Source organism: Martes martes, assembly GCF_963455335.1.
Source record: "Martes martes genome assembly, chromosome: 15".
Taxonomy (NCBI): domain Eukaryota; kingdom Metazoa; phylum Chordata; class Mammalia; order Carnivora; family Mustelidae; genus Martes; species Martes martes.
Window position 1 is genome coordinate 67,023,840 of NC_137903.1, and position 16,070 is coordinate 67,039,909.

Sequence of the window (16,070 nt, forward strand, 5' to 3'; positions counted from 1 at the left end):
TTATTTATTTAACAGAGAGATACACAGCCAGAGAAGGAACACAAGCAGGGGAGTGGGAGAGGGAGAAACAGGCTTCCCGCTGAGCAGGGAGCCTGATGCGAGGCTTGATCCCAAGACGTTGGGATCATGACCTGAGCCGAAGGCAGACGCTTAATGACTGAGCTACCCAGGCACCCCTCAGAAAGGATTTTTTAATCCAGTGTTTGTCCGTTTCAATAATGACGATCTGATCCCTTGAACACTAATATTAACTAATATTAGTTCTAATAGTACTAATAACTTATTTAATTTGTTGTTTTCCTAGAAATAGTTAAAAAATTTTTCAAAATACTTCTCTTGGTTAATAAAAGTTTGTTTCTTCTTCCTGAGGTTTATTGAGAGCTCAACAATTCAGTAGTATGGTTTCACAATCATTGTAGCAGATGCAAAGTCTTACGAACATTAGTGAGAATAATGTGGGGATTTTAAGTGTGCCTTCGACTCCTGCTCTGTAGTTGACTATTGATTTTTTTCTAGTTTTGTTGAGGTGTAACTGACATATAACACTGTGTTAGGTGAAGACACACTGTGATGATCTGGTGCACACGTATATTGCAGAAATGTTTACCACAGTAAGGTTAGTTAAAATGTCCTTCACCTCACATAATTACCATGTTGTTGTTATGGTGAGAAATTTTAGTATCTATTCTCATAGCAACATTCAAATATATAGTACAGTTTTGTTAACTGTAGTTACCGTGGTTTACATTAGATCCCTGGAACATACTCGTTTTATGACTGGAGGTTTGTACCTGTTGACCAACGTCTTCCCCTTTCCCCCACAATCCAGCATCAGTCTACTCCGTTTTTAGGAGTACGGTATTTTCAGATCCCACATATTAAGTGAGAATAACAATATTTGTCTTCCTCTGTGTGATTTCACTTAAAATAATTCCCTCAAGGTCCATCTGTGTTGTCACAAATGGCAGAATATCCTCCTTTTTTTTAAATGAATAATATTTCAGGGTGTGTGTGTGTGTGTGTGTGTGTGTATACCACATCTTTATCTGTTCATCCATCAATGGACAGTTAGGCTGCTTCATGTCTTGTTTATTGTGAATAATGCCTCACTGAACATAGGAATGCAGATATCTCCTTGAGATCATCATTTCATTTCCTTTTACCCAGACATGGTGCTGCCGGATCATGTGGTAGTTTTATTTTTAAATTTTTGAGAAACCTCCATACTCCTTTCCATAGTGGCTACACCAGTTTACATTCCTACCAAGAGTGCAGTTTAAATTTCCTACCAATTTACATTCTTTTTACTCCACATCCTTGCCAGCATTTATCTCTAATCTTTTTAATAATAGCCATTCTGCTTTATGAGGTATGAGGTGATCTGTCACTGTGGTATTGATTTGCAATTCCCTGATGATTAGTGATGTTGAGCACCTTTGTATTTACCTATTGGTGATTTGTACGTCTTCTTTGGGGAAAATGTCTATTCAGATCCTTTGTCCATTTTTAAATCAGATTTTTTTTTGCTTTTTTTTTTTTTTTTTTTTTTGCTATTGAGTTTGAGTTTCTTACACCTTTTAGGTATTAACCCCACATCAGATACATGATTTACAGATATTTTCTCCCATTCTGTAGGTTGCCTTTTCATTTTGTTGATTGTCTCTTTTGCTGTACAAAAGCTTTTTTAATTTGATGTAGTCTCACTTATTGATAACTGCTTTTGTTGGTTGTGCTTTTGGTGTCATTTCCAAAAAAATCATTGCCAAAATTGATGTCAAGGAACTTATTTCCTCTATTTTCTTCTAGGAATTTTACATTCTCAAGTCCTTAATTCTAAGGATTATTTTATTTCAGTCCTTTTTCTTTTTTCCTTTGTAAGTCCAGTTCATTTTTGTGAGTGGTATTAGGGGTCCAATTTCATTTTTTTTGTATGTGGGTATTCAGTTCTCCCAGCACCCTCCTGCCTTTTTTTTTTTTTTTTTTTTAAAGAAACTCCTTTCCCCTGTTGAGTATCCTTGGCTCTCTTGTCAAATATTAGTTGACCTTTATATGTGGGTTTATTTTGAGCTCTTAGTTGTTTCATTGTTCTATTATGTCTATTTTTATGCGAACACCATACTGTTCGATTACCATAGCTTTGTAATATATTTTAAAAACAAAGTATAAGGCCTCATCTTTATACTTCTTCAAGGTTGCTTTGGCTGTTTTGAGTCATTTTTTGTTTCATGTGAATTTTTGTATTTTTTTTCTATTTCTGTGAAAAATTAGAATTCTGTGAAAAATTGACATTGGAATTTTTTTTTGACCTTGGAATTTTGAGAGAGGACATGGCTCTATAGATGTCTTTGGGTAGTATGGACATTTTAATGATAATAACTCATCCCATCCTTGAGCCCAGGATATCTTTACATTTATTTGTGTCTTCAGAGTTCTTTCATTAGTGTCTTAACAGTTTTCAGTGTATAGATCCTCCACTTCTTTGGTGAAATTTATTCCTAGGCATATTATTGGTTTTGATGCTATAATAAATATTGTTTTATTTCCTTTTATAGTTGTTAGTGCATGGGAGGAGTACAACTGATATTTTGTATTGATTTTTTTATCATGAAACTTTACTGAATTCATTTATTCTGAATATGGATAAGGAAGATGTGGTCCATATTCTTATAGTGTTTTAGTAGTCTTAAGGATATAAGATTATGTCTTCAGTAAATGGAGACATTTTCATGTCTTCCTTTCCAATTTTGTATGCCTTTATTTCCTTTTCTTGTCTAAATTCTCTGGCTAGTTCTTCCAGTATTATATTGAATAAAGGTGTCCAGAGTGAGCATTTCTTGCCTTGCTGCTAATCTTAGAGTAAAAGCTTTCAGTTTTTCACTGTTGAGTATGATGTTCGTAGTAGGATTTTCAATTTAACTTAAACTTTCTGTCCCTAGGAGTTTAATATGAAAGGATGTTGAATTTTGTCAAATGCTTTTTCTGCATCTATTGAGAAGATCATATGATTTTTGTCTTTTATTCTATTAATGTGATGTATCATAATTTTTTATTTGTGTATGCTGAACCATCTGTGCATCCCAGGGATAAATCCTTCTTGGTTGTTCTATGTGGTACTTTTAATGTGCTATGCATTCAATTTGCAAGTATTTTATTGAGAATTTTTTTATATCTCTGTTCATCAACAATCCTGGTCTGTAGTTTTTTGTTCTATGTTTTTCCTTATAGTGTCCTTATCTAGCTTTGTGTATCAGGGTAACTCTTCAACTTTTTGGAAGAGTTTGAGAAGAATTGGCATTAATTCTTCTTTAAATGTTTGGTAGGAGTAATCTGTGAAGCCATCTGGCCCTAGGCTTTTCTTTTTGCAAGGTTTGTGCTTATTGATTCAGTCTGCTGACTCATTATTGGTCTATTCAGATTTTCTTCATGATTCAGTCTTGATAGGTTGTATGTATCTAGAAATTCATTCTTTTTTCTAGGATATCCACTTGGCTTGTAATTATTTATCTTAGTCTTTTAAGATCCTTTGTATTTCTGTTGTATTCATTGTAATGTCTCCTTTTTCATTTGTAATTTCATTTCAATACTTTTTCTTTTTTCCTTTGTAAGTCCATTAAAAGTTTGTTAACTTTATCTTTTTAAAAACCCCAACTCTTAGTTTTGCTGAATCTTTTCTGTTGTTTTTCTCTTCTCTAATTCATTTATTTCTGCTTTGATCTTTGTGATTTCCTTCATTCAACTACTTCGGGCTTCATTTGTTCTTTTTCTGGTTCTTTCAGGTGTAAAGTTAGGTTGTTTGAGATTTTTCTTTTTCTTCATGTTAGTATTTATGGCTATACACATCCCTCTTCATACTGCTTTTGCTGCGTACTTCAAGTTTTGGTATGTTGTGTTTGGTTTTTGTTAGTTTCAAGGTCAATTTTTTATTTTTTATTAATTTATTTTATTTTATTATTATTATTTTTAACATGTAATGTATTATTTGTCCCAGGGGTACAGGTCTGTGAATCATCAGGCTTACACATTTCACAGCACTCACCATAGCACATGCCCTTCCCCGTGTCCATCACCCAGCCACCCTATTCTTACCCCTCCCACCCCCCAGCAACTCTCAGTTTGTTTCCTGAGATTAAGAGTCTCTTATGGTTTGTCTCTCTCCTGATCCCATCTTGTTTCATTTTTTCCTTCCCTACCCCCCAAACCCCACACCCTGCCTCTGAAATTCTTCATATCACATAGATCATATGATAATTGTTTTGTCTGATTGATTTATTTCCCTCAGCATAAAACCCTCTAGTTCCATCCATGTCATTGCAAATGGCAAGATTTCATTTCTTTTGATGGCTGCATAGTATTCCATTGTATATATATACCACCTCTTCTTTATCCATTCATCTGTTGATGGACATCTAGGTTCTATCCATAGTTTGGCTATTGTGGACATTGCTGCTATAGACATTCAGGTGCATTTGCCCCTTCGGACCACTAAAATTTGTATCTTTAGGGTAAATACCCAGTAGTGCAATTGCTGGGTCATAGGGTAGTTCTATTTTCAACTCTTTGAGGAACCTCCATACTGTTTTCCAGAGTGGCTGCACCAGCTCGCATTCCCACTGACAGTGTAGGAGGGTTCCCCTTTCTCTGCATCCTCACCAGCGTCTGTCATTTCCTGACTTGTTAATTTTAGCCATTCTGACTGGTGTGAGGTGGTAACTCATTGTGGTTTTGATTTGTATTTCCTTGATGCCGAGTAATGTTGAGCAGTTTTTCATGTGTCTGTTGGCCATCTGGATATCTTCCTTGCAGAAATGTCTGTTCATGTCCTCTGCCCATTTCTTGATTGGATTATTTGTTCTTTGGGTGTTGAGTTTTATAAGTTCTTTATAGATTTTGGATACTAGCCCTTTATCTGATATGTCGTTTGTGAACATCTTCTCCCATTCTGTCAGTTGTCTTTTGGTTTTGTTAACTGTTTGCTTTGCTGTGCAAAAGCTTTTGATCTTGATGAAGTCCCAATAGTTCATTTTTGCCCTTGCTTCCCTTGCCTTTGGTGATGTTCCTAGGAAGAAGTTGCTGTGGCTGAGGTCGAAGAGTTTGCTCCCTGTGTTCTCCTCAAGGATTTTGATGGATTCCTTTCTCACACTGAGGTCTTTCATCCATTTGAGTCTCTTTTTTTGTGTGTGGTATAAGGAAATGGTCCAGTTTCATTCTTCTGCACATGGCTGTCCAATTTTCCCAACACCACTTTTTGAAGAGACTTTTTTCCACTAGACATTTTTTCCTGCTTTGTTGAAGATTAGTTGACCATAGAGTTGAGGGTCTATTTCTGTGCTCTCTATTCTGTTCCATTGATCTATTTGTCTGTTTTTGTGCCAGTCCCATACTATCTTGATAATGACAGCTTTGTAATAGAGCTTGAATTGTCTGGAATTGTGATACCACCAACTTTGGCTTTCTTGTTCAACATTTCTCTGACTCTTCGGGGACTTTTCTGGTTCCATATAATTTTTAGGATTATTTGTTCCATTTCTTTGAAAATAGTTGATGGTATTTTTATAGGGATTGCATTAAATGTGTAGATTGCTTCAGGTAGCATAGACATTTCCACATAGATATTTCCAATCAATGAGCATGGAACGTTTTTCCATTTTTTTGTGTCTTCCTCAATTTCTTTCATGAGTACTTTATAGTTTTCTGAGTACAGATTCTTTGCCTGTTTGGTTAGGTTTATTCCTAGGTTTCTTACGGTTTTGGGTGTAATTGTAAATGAGATCAACTCCTTAATTTCTCTTTCTTCTGTCTTGCTGTTGGTGTATAGAAATGCAGCTGATTTCTGTGCATTGACTTTATATCCTGACACTTTACTGAATTCCTGTATGAGTTCTAGCAGTTTTGGAGTGGAATCTTTTGGGTTTTCCATGATATATCCTGTTTTTATTTTCATTTTTATTCTGTTCAAAACATCTTTCAATTCATCTTTTATTTCTTCTTTGTCCCATAGTTTATTTAGAAAGGAGTTATTTTATTTCTGAATATTTGGGGGTTTCTCAGTAATGTAATCCCATTACTGTTAGAGAAAACACTTCTCATTCAAATTCCAGTTACCATACAGCATAATATTAGTGTCAGGTGTACAATATAGTGATTCCACAGTTCCATATTCTCCTGGTACTCATGACACAAAGTGTACTCCTTAATCCTTATCACCTATTTAACCCATCCCCCCATTTACCTCCACTCTGGTAACCATCAGTTTGTTCTCTTTATTTAAGAGTCTGTTTCTTGGTTCATCTCTCTCTCTCTCTCTTCCCTTTGCTTATTTGTTTTGTTTCTTAAATTTTTCATGCATGAAATCATATGGTATTCATCTTTCTAACTTCTTTTGCATAGCATTAAACTCTCTGGCTCCATCCATGTTGTTGCAATGGCAAGATTTCATTCTTTTTGATGGCTAAGTAATATTCCAGCGTGTGTGTGTGTGTGTGTGTGTGTGTGTGTGTGTGTGTACGTACATTCCACATTTTCCTTATCCATCAGTTGACGGACACTTGGGCTGTTTCTGTAATTTGGCTATTGAGATAATGCAGGTGTAAATATCAGGGTGCATATATCCCTTTGAATTAATTTTTTTTTTATTCATTGGGTAGTGCAGTTGCTGGATCATAGGGCAGCTTATTTTTAACTTTTTACAGAACCTCCATACTATTTTCCAGAATGGCTGCATTCCCACCAGTAGTACAAGAAGAGGGTTCCCCTTTCTCCACATCCTTGCCAAAACCTGTTGCTTCTTGTGATTTTGATTTTAGCCATTCTGACAGGTGTGGTGTGATATCTCATTGTAGTTTTGATTTAAATTTTCCTGATGATGAGTGATGCTGAGCATCTTTTCATGTATCTGTTTGCCATCTCTATGTCTTCTTTTAAAAAATGTCTCTTCATGTCTTCTGCCCACTTTTTAATTGGATTGTTATTGTTTTCTGTGTATTGAGTTGTAGAAGTTCTTTGTATACTTTGGAAACTAACCCTTTGTCAGATAATGTCATTTGCAAGTATCTTTTCCCATTCCAGAGGTTGCCTTTTAATTTTATTGATTGTTTACTTCACTGTGCAGAAGCTTTTTATTTTGATAAGTCCCACTAGTTTATTTTTGGTTTTATTTCCCTTGCCTCAGGAGACATATCTAGAAGGAAGTTGTTATGGTCAGTGTCTTGTTCTCCTCTAGGATTTTTATAGTTTTATAGTTTTATAGTTTCTTCTCACATTTAGATCTTTAATCCATTTTTAATTTATTTTTGTGTAGGGTGTAACAAAGTGGTTTAAAAAACAAAAAACAAACAAAACATTCTTTTGCATGTTGCTGTCTAGTTTTCCCAGCACCATTTGTTAAAGATACTGTCTTTTTCCCGTTGGATAGTCTTTCCTGTTTTGTCCAAGATTAATTGAACATATAGTTGTGGGTTCATTTCTGGGTTTTCTATTCTGTTCTATTGATATATGAGTCTATTTTTGTGCTAATACCATACTGTTTTGATCCCTACAGCATTGTAGTATAACTTTAAGTCCAGAATTGTGATGCCCCCAGCTTTGCTTTTCCTTCTCAAGGTTGCTTTGGTTATTCAGAGTCTTTTATTGTTTTATACAAATTGTAAGATTGTTTTAGCTGTGTGAAAAATGCTGTTGGTATTTTTTTTTAAAGATTTATTTATTTATTTGACAGAGTGAGAGAGATCACAAGGAGGCAGAGAGGCAGGCAGAGAGAGAGGGGGAAGCAGGCTCCCTGCTGAGCAGAGAGCCCGACGTGGGGCTCGATCCCAGGACCCTGAGATCATGACCTGAACTGAAGGCAGAGGCTTAACCCACTGAGCCACCCAGGTGCCCCAGTGCTGTTGGTATTTTGATAGAGATTGCATTAAGTGTGTAGATAGCTTTGGGCATTATAAACATTTTAGCAATGTTTGTTCTGGGCACCTGGGTTGCTCAGTCTGCTAACCATCTGCCTTCGGCTCGGGTCATGATCCCAGGGTCCTGGGATCAGATTCCCACATCAGGCTTCCTGCTCATTGGGTATCTGCTTCTCTCTCTGACCCTCTCCCTGCTCCTGCCTTCCTCCTCCTCTCTCTCTCTCTCTCTCTCTCTCTCAAAAATAAATAAAATCTTTAAAAAAAAAAAAAAGTGGGACACCTGGGTGGCTCAGTTGGTTAAGTGGCTGCCTTCGGCTCGGGTCATGATCCCAGGGTCCTGGGATCGAGTCCTGCATCAGGTTCCTTGCTCAGCGGGGAGCCTGCTTCTCCCTCTGCCTCTGCCTGCCTCTCTGTCTGCCTGTGCTCACTCTCTCTGACAAATAAATAAATAAAATTTTTAAAAAAATAAAAAATAAAAAATAAAAAAAAAAGTGTTTGTTCTTCCAATTTGTGAACGTGAAATTTCTTTTCATTTCTTTGTGTCATTTTCAGTTTCTTTCATCAGTGTTTTATAGTTTTCAGAGTATAGGTCTTCCACCCTTTGGATAGGTTTATTCCTAGGTATCTATGGTTTTTGGTGAAATTTTATTTTATTTTATTTTATCTTATATTTATTTGTCAGAGAGAGAGTAGAAGTATGGAGAGCTGCAGGCAGAACAGGCAAAGCAGGCAGAGGGAGAAGCAGGTCCCCGCAGAGCAGGGAGCCCAATGTGGGACTCCATCTTAGGACCCTGGGATCACGATCTGAGCCAAAGGCAGATGCTTAACAGACCGAGCCACCCAGGTGTCCCTTTGGTGAAATTATAAATGGGATTGATTTCTTAATTTCTCTTTCTGCTGGTTCATTATTGATGTATGGAAATAACAACAGATTTCTGTACATTGATTTTGTATCCTGTGACTTTACTGAATTTGTGTTTTGGCAGTTTGGGTGTAGTCTTTTGGGTTTTCTATGTAGAGTATCATGTCATCTGCAAATAGTGTAAGTTGTACTTCTTCCTTGCCATTTTGGGTGCATTTTATTTCTTTGTGTTGTCTGACTGCTGTGGCCAGGACTTCCGGTACTGTGTTAAATAACAGTGGTGAGAGTGGGCATCCCTGTCTTGTCTGACCGTAGAGGAGATGCTCTCAGTTTTTTCCCATTGAGGATGATCTTAGCTTTGGGTTTTTCATAGATGGCCTTTATTAAGTTGAAGTATGTTTGCTCTAAACCTGCTTTGTTGTGGGTTTTTATCATGAATGGATGTTGTACTTTGTCAAATGCTTTTTCTGCATCTATAAAAAGGAACATCTGGTTCTTGTCCTTTCTTTTATTAATGTAGTGTATTATGTTGACTGATTTGCAAATACTGAACCACCCTTGCAACTCAAGAATAAATCCCACCTGATTGTCATGAGTGATTTTTTAAATGTATTGTTGGATTCAGTTTGCTAGCATTTTATTGAGAATCTTTGCATCCATGTTTATCAATACAGAACATTGGCCTGTAATTCTATTTTAGTGGAGTCTTTATCAGGTTTTGGCCTTAGGGTAAGGTTTTGGTATTCGGTAATTCTGACCTCATAGAATGAATTTGGAAGTTTTCTTTTTCTACTTTTTGGAATAGTTTGAGAAGAGTAGGTATTTACTCTTCATTAAATATTTGGTAGACTTTGCCATCTGGCCTTGGAGTTAGGAGTTTTTTGATTACTGATTCAGGTTTTTTGGTGGTTATGGGTCTGTTCAAGTTTTCTATATTTTCCTATTTCAGTTTTGGTAGTTTGTATGTTTCTAGGAATGTATCCATTTCTTCCAGGTTGTCCAGTTTGTTGGCTTATAGTTTTTTATAATATTCTCTTATAATTGTTTGTATTTCTGTGATATTAGTTGTTACTTCTCCTCTCTCATTTGTGATTTTATTTATTCAGGTCCTTTCTCTCTTCTTTTTGATAAGTCTGGCTAGAGGTTTATCAATTTTATTAATATTTTTGAAGAACCAGTTCCTGGTTTCATTCATATGTTCTATTGTTTGTTTTTTTGTTTTTATATCATTTATTTCTTCTCCAATCTTTATTATTTTCTTCTGCTGCTGGCTTTAGACTTCATTTGTTGTTCTTTTTCTGTCTCCCTTAGGTGTAAGGTTCAGTGGTTTATTTGAGATTTTCCTGCTTCTTAGGGTAGGCATGTATGGCTATGTATTTCCCTCTTATAACCACTTTTGCTGCATCCCAGTGGTTTTGGATCATTGTTTTTCATTTTCATTTGTTTCCATGTTTTTTGTTTTTTGTTTTTTTAATTTCTTCTTTGATTTCCTGGTTGGCCCATTCATTGTTTAGTACCATGTTGTTTAACCTCCATGTATTTGGGGTCTTTCCAATTTTTCTCTTGTAGTTGATTTCTAATTTCATAATGTTGTGGTCAGAAAGGTGTCTGGTATGATCTTAGTCTTTTTGTATTTGTTGAGATCTGATTTCTGATCTAAAATGTGATCTGTTCTGGAGAATGCCCCATGTGCCCTTGAAAAGAATATGTATTCTGCTGTTTTAGTGTAGAGTGTTCTGAATATATCTGTTAAATCCATCTAGTCCAGTGTGTCATTCAAAGCCATTGTTTCCTTATTGATTTTCTGTTTAGATGATATGTCCATTGATGTAAGTGGTATATTAAAATCTCCTATTATTACTGTGTTATCAATCAGTTCCTTTATATTTTTTATTGTTTTATGTATTTTGGTGCTCCCTTGTTGGGTGCATAAATATTTACAGTTGTTAGATCTTGTTGGATTGTCCCCTTTATTATGATATAGTGCATTATCTACCTCTTGTTACAGTCTTTGTTTTAAAGTCTAATTTGTCTAATACAAATATTGCTACTCTAGCTTTCTTTGATATCCATTTGTATGATAAATTTTTCTCCATTTCCTCCCTTTCGATCTGTAGGTCTAAAATGAGTTTCTTATAGGAAGCATAGAGATATCTCAGTTCTGACACCCAATGCATTTTGATTGGAGCCTTTATTCTATCTACATTCAAAGTAATTACGATACATGTATTTATTGTCATTTTATTTGTTTTTTCATTGTTTTTGGAGATTTCATCTGATCCTTTCTTGTCTTTGTCACTTTTGGTCTCTCCTTTACACTCAAAGTGGCCCTTTTAGTATTTCTTGCAGGGCTGGTTTAGTAGACATGAACTCCTTTAGATTTTATTTGTCTGGGAAACCCTTTATCTCTCCTTCTATTCTGAATGATAGCCTTTCTGGGTAGAGTATCCTTAGCTGCAGATTTTTCCCATTCAGCACTTTGAATATTTCATACCACTCTCTTCTGGCTTGCTAAGTTTCTGTTGAGAAATCTCCAGCTACCCTTATGGATCTTCTTTTGTAAGGTACAGCCTGCTTTTGTCTCGCTGTTTTTAAGATTTTTTTCTTTATCACTCTATTTTACAAATTTAATTATAATATGTCTTGGTGTTGGCCTGCTTTTGTTGATTTTGATGGGAGTTCTCTGTGCCTCCTGACTCTATGTCTGTTCTCATGTTGCATAATTCTTCTTTCTCTCTTTTCTTCAGCTTCAGTATTTTCTGTTACTCTCTGATGTCACTAATTCATTCCTCTACTTCTTTCAGCCCACTTCGTTGCATCAAGCCTGTTTCCAATCTTATTGCATTCTTCATCTCTGATTCTTTTTTAACTCTTTTATCTCTGTGATAAGGGTCTCACTGATGTCTTTTATTCTTTCCTCAAGCCCAGTGAGTATCCTTATGATGGTTGCTTTATATTCTTCATATGGCATGTTACTTATGTATGTTTCACTTAGATTGCTGGCTTTGGTCTTATCTTGCTCTTTCATTTGGGATAAATTCCTCCATCTTGGCATTTTTGTCTCTGCCTTCTTCTGTATATTACAAAACCCAGTTATGTCTCCTGTTCCTGAAAGTAATGGCCTTATGATGAAGAGGTCATATAGTGCCAGGGCCTGGCTCTTCAAGGAGTGTCTCTGGTATGTGCTTCATGAGCCTTGCTATTGAGTTTTGCTCTGTCCTTCAGGCCAGTCATCTGCAGAGGCTCTCCTTGCCTGCTGTGGGCAGCATTTGGTTCCTCACCTGAATGTGGCAAGTTTTAACTAGGTGTCATGTGGTCTGCTTATGAAATGAGATCTATCACCATTTCCACCAGAACTGAGGCCCTGCAGAACTCTCTGGTTGGGAAACGTGGTGCGAGCAGGAGTTGTGTTGAACTTCTGTGGGAGGGGTCCACCCCACTGGGACTAAGGCAAGCTTGACTTATATGGGCAGTCCCACCAGAGCATAGTAGGGTAGGGCCTGGTATATGCAAGTTAGCCAGTGTGGGGACTGTACTGCTTCCTACAGGGGTGTCTCTGTTTATGCTGAGGGGCAGAGGTGGGAAATGGCACCATCTAGTCCCTTTGTTCCCAGAGAGGTGTCTCTGTGAATGCTGCCTCTCAGTGACGTGCTCTGAGAAGAGCAAATAATCTCCCCATTGCGTGTCCCAAGGGTTCTTCAGATTGCTGTTTCCACACTGCCTGCCCCTGGATTGTTTGCTACTCTCCAGGAGTCGCGTAGTGGCCTCAGGACTCAGCCAAGCCCATTGACCTTTAAAACCCCAGGCTTTAAGCCCCACTGTGCAAGAACTCAGGAAATTCAGTTCCTCTTGTGTTCCAAGCCAATGATGTTGGGGAAGCATTCTCTTTGTGTGTTCCCCAGTTTGTTCTCTCTCTCTCTCTCTCACCCTTCTCCCCAACCATGGCTCCCTCCCCCTCTGAATCACCCACGGTCTGTTTCTTCCATAAGCCATGTTTCCGCACTTTCTACCTTCCTCAGCGTGGCCTCTCCTCTCCCTTTGATTGTGGAGTCTGTTTTCTTAGTCTTCAGGTTGATTTCTGGAGTACTTAGGATTATTTGATGGTTACCTAGTTAGATGAGAGAAGCCTAGGGTCCTTCGACTCCACTGCCATTTTCCTCACTCTCCAAGAAAATACTTTTTATGAACTGAAATTTTAATTTAGTGAGACTTTGATGGTGTAAGATATGTTTCAAATGTTGTATGCGCAATTGAATGTGCATTCTGGTACTGTTCTGTGTAATGTTCTATAAATATCACTGAGAAGTTAGTTGCTAATGTGTTCAAGTCTTTATATCTTGTGTTTTCTGTACTTGTTTTATTAATTAAAGAGTAATATTAAAATATTTGATTATTAGTATTTATGAATTTGACTATTTTTCCTGCAGTTATGTCTGGTTTTGCTCCATGAATTTTCAAGTTTTACTCTTAAGGATGGAAAGATATAGAATTGTCATGTCCTCTTGATTAGTTTGTCCTTCTTGTCATTATGAAATGATCTTCATTATCTCTGGTAATATTCTTTTGTCTGAAATTACTTTTCCTTATATTAATATAGACACTCAGCTTTGTTGTGACTAGTGTTAGCATGTTTTATATTTGTCCATCCTTGTACTTTTAATCTATTTCTTTATATTTTTTTTATACACAACACATAGTTGAATCTTGCTTTTATTTATTTTTCCCCCTCTTTTTCCTCCTTGTCTGCATTCTTATGGATGAGGGTTTTCTTGTTTGTTTGTTTTTAGTCTGTTTTATCTCCATTGTTGGCTTAGTGATGACTCTTTTGTTCCATTAGTTGCTTTAAGATTTATATTATACATCTTAAATTAGTCATAAGTTGTCTGCCTCCAAGTATACATATTTAACTTATCATATGTTAGGTCTGCCTTCGGGTAACATTGTACCACGACATCTTTGGTATAAGAACCATTACTCCCACTTCTTCCCTTCTCAACTTTCTGTTTTTATAATTATCATTAGTTGTACATATGTATGTATGTATATACACACGTATATATACTTACATAAATTCTACAATATATTATAATTTACATTTTTTAAAAATTTTATTTATTTTTTCAGTGTTCCAAGATTCATTGTTTATGCACCACACCCAGTGCTCCATGCAATACATGCCCTCCTTAATACCCACCACCATGGTGACCTAACTCCCCACCCTCCTCCCCTCCAAAATCATCAGTGTGTTTCTCAGAGTCCACAGTCTCTCATGCTTTGTCTCTCTCTCTGATTTCTCCCAATTCACTTTTCCTTTCCTTCTCCTAATGTCCTCCGTGTTATTCCTTATGCTCCACAAGTAAGTGAAACCATATGATAATTGACTGTCTCTGCTTGACTTATTTCACTCAGCATAATCTCTTCCAGTCCCGTCCATGTTGATACAAAAGTTGGAAATTCATCCTTTCTGATGGAGGCATAATACTCCATTGTATGTATGGTTCATATCTTCTTTATCCATTTGTCTGTTGAAGGGCATCTTGGCTCTTTCCACAGTTGGCGACTGTGGCCATTGCTGCTATGAACATTGGGGTACAGATGGCCCTTCTTTTCACTACATCTGTATCTTTGGGGTAAATACCCAACAGTCCAATTGCAGGGCCATAGGGTAGCTCTGTTTTTAATTTCTTAAGGAATCTCCACACTGTTTTCCAAAGTGGCTGCACCAACTTGCATTCCCACCAACAGTGTAAGAGGGTTCCACTTTCTCCACATCCTCTCCAACACTTATTGTTTACTGTCTCATTAATTTTGGCCACTCTAACTGGTTTAAGGTGGTATACAAAGAAGCATTTTTATTTTAAAGATATTAAATTATTAAAAAAATAAAGTTACCATTTCCACTGATATTATTTTGAGTAGGTTCATATTTCTGCCTGGTGTTTTTGTTTGTGCCTGAAAGATTTTCTTTAATAATTCTTATAGCACAGATTTAATGATGATGAATTGTTTTATCTTTTGTGTGTTTGAAAAAGACACTTTTTTTCTTTTTGAAATGTTTTCACTGGTTTAGAATTTAAAGGTGACTTTTCTTTCTATATACCAAAGACGTTTTTCCGTTCTTGACCTGTTTGCATTGTTTTTACTGACAAGTCTTCTGTCATCCTTCCTTTTTTTCTTTTTTTTTTTGTTTGTATAAAGTTTCTTTTTTCTCTGGCTGTATTCAGATTATCTCTTTATCATTTGTTTTGACAAGTTTGATTATGATATGCCTTGCTTTAGTTTTCTTCATGTTTCTTCTTCTTAGGTTCATTGTATGGGTTTATAATATTTATCATATTGGAAAATTATTGGTTATTATTTCTTCAGGGATTTAATTACAGGTATATTAGGCCACTTTAAATTATTCTACAGTTGGGACGCCTGGGTGGCTCAGTTGGTTAAGCGGCTGCCTTCGGCTCAGGTCATGATCCCAGCGTCCTGGGATCGAGTCCCACATCGGGCTCCTTGCTCGGCGGGGAGCCTGCTTTTGCCTCTGCCTCTGCCTACCACTCTGTCTGCCTGTGCTCGCTCGTTCGCTCTCTCTAACAAATAAATAAATTTAAAAAAAATTAAATTATTCTATAGTTAACTGATAATCTTTACATTTTTGGTCTTTTTTTTCCATTTGTTTAATTTTGGAAAGTTTCTATGACCGTCTCTTCAATTTCACTAATCTTTTCTTCTGCAATCTCTAAACTGCTGTCAATCCTATATGGTATAATCCCATCTCACTCATTGTAGTTTCCATTGCTAGAAGTTAATTTGAATCTTTTTTATATCTTCCATGTCTCTACCTAAGTTTCAGAACATCTGGAAAACAGTTATGTCTGTTTTAATGTTTCTTCTGAACACTCTAATCTTGGTGTCTGTTTCAATGGGCTGATTTTCTCTCCTTATACATTGTGTTTTCCTGCTTTTTTGAAGAGCTGATAATTTTTTATTGACTACTAGACAGTGTGAAATTTATATTGTTTGGTGTTGGATATTTATTTTTTTATTCCTAAAAATATTTTTGAACTTTCTTCTGGGACATAATTAAATTACTTGGAAGCAGTTTGATCCTTTTGAATGTTTCTATTATGATTTTTTTGGTGTGGAGATAAGCAGTATTTAGTCTAAAACTTATTATTTCCTACTTTCAGGGCAAAACCCTTCTGAGTACTCTACGTAATGCCCATGAATTATGAAGTTTCTGCAGAAGTTCAGAATTCTCTCTCTGTACAGCTTTCTCATCGATGCCATTCTTTTCTGTGAAATCTATCCACTTTGGT

The 16,070-nt window shown here is 36.4% G+C and overlaps 1 protein-coding gene across 3 annotated transcripts in view; it reads left to right on the forward strand.

Annotated features, from left to right (window-relative positions):
* KIFAP3 (kinesin associated protein 3) overlaps positions 1-16,070 on the forward strand; it is a 178,687-nt gene that overhangs the window by 36,608 nt on the left and 126,009 nt on the right. The gene's annotated exons all lie outside the window — the stretch shown is intronic.